General features: G+C 37.2%; 1 pseudogene; it reads right to left on the bottom strand.

Moving 5' to 3' along the window:
- Positions 1-1,030: 1,030 nt before the first annotated feature.
- On the bottom strand, positions 1,031-1,171 carry LOC112246245 (annotated as a pseudogene).
- Positions 1,172-1,585: the final 414 nt, after the last annotated feature.

Below are 1,585 nucleotides of genomic sequence, written 5' to 3' on the forward strand. Positions count from 1 at the left end.
AAAATGATTTGACAATGAAATATTGAAATATCTCATTTACGTAAGTATTCACACCTCTGAGTCAATAGTTAGAATGACCTTTGACAGGGATTACAGCTGTGAGTCTATCTGGGTAAATCTCTAAGAGTTTATCAAATATTTATAATATATATATATATATATCATTATTTTTTTTATTTTTCAGCGTCTGTCAATTGGTTGTTGATCATTGCTAGACAGCCATTTTCAAGTATTGCCATAGATTTTCAAGCCGATTTAAGACAAAACTGTCACTAGGCAACTCAGGAACATTCAATGTCGTCTTGATAAGCAACTCCAGTACCAATTTGGCCTTGTGTTTTAGGTTATTGTCCTGCTGAAAGGTGAATTTGTCTCCCAGTGTAATGGCCGATGTTGGTGGAAGAAGGTGAGAACCAAGGTGCGGCGTGGTATATGTCCATATTTATTCAAATGAACACGGAAATAACAAAAATACCAAAGAGAAATGACCAAAAACAGTTCTGACTGGTGCAGACACACAACAGAAAACAACAGACCTAATAAATATGAATTACTGTGTACTTTAAGAAAGCCTCTGTAACGATTAGTTGTTATGTTGTTCTGAGTAACAATACAGAGGGTACCCAATGTATGTATTTATTTATTGATTAATTCAGATGGAAAAATCTCAACAAGTTGATATAATCAAGTAAAGCAGTCGTGAAAATTGCATTTTTATAATTACATTTACAACCCACATGCACAACGAAATGAAGGAGGTAGGGTGGTTCTGCTAAATTAAGCAGAGGCTGAATTTCCAGAGTTATTCATATAAAGTTGCACAGCTGGAAACCTTTTCTCTGAACAGCGTGTGCAGCATAATTTGCGAAAGGCCACATCTATAGGACCCCTGCTACTTAATGATTTAATTTATTTGACGAAGCCATCCGGGCCCATGTACTGAACATGCTGACTGGGGGATAATTTAATCAGGGCAAAGGCTGCATGTGATTGTGTGCACTCAATATTATCGGATGGTACCATCCTTCCACAGGGATCTTACTCTGATATGACCTTGAAATTACTACAAGTTATTGAAGCTGTTCGGTGCCTTCTCTATCTCTTTTTATTTTTTTGTTGTTGATAAGAACATATACTACACTTGATCTTAGCCAAAAGGCAGAAAAGAGATGCCTTCTCTCTTTGCATGTAAAGCACCTGAAATCTGAAACTTGGTAACATTTATGTAAATTGGCATTAATAATGAAGATTTAGTAAATGGTGTAGTCCTTAGATGAAAAGAACAGGTGCTTCTATGAGACAGGTAATGTAATTACTGTACCAGTACAACTGAAGTTTATGGACTTTCCCTGTAGCACTGACCTACCATTATGAAACACCTATCCCAAGATACTCTGTCCAGTGGTAGGCTCACTCTCCTCTCACTCTCCTCTGCCTATGAAGTTATGTCTACGTCAAAATACGCTGCTCTGAACAATGGCAGATGACGGCTGGAATCTGATCGCTGTTACAGGGCAACTCATGATAACAGCAAGCCTTCCCAAGTTGCTAGAGAGCAAATTATTATTATTTTTAAACACTCCAG

Source organism: Oncorhynchus tshawytscha, linkage group LG03 (assembly GCF_018296145.1).
Source record: "Oncorhynchus tshawytscha isolate Ot180627B linkage group LG03, Otsh_v2.0, whole genome shotgun sequence".
Taxonomy (NCBI): domain Eukaryota; kingdom Metazoa; phylum Chordata; class Actinopteri; order Salmoniformes; family Salmonidae; genus Oncorhynchus; species Oncorhynchus tshawytscha.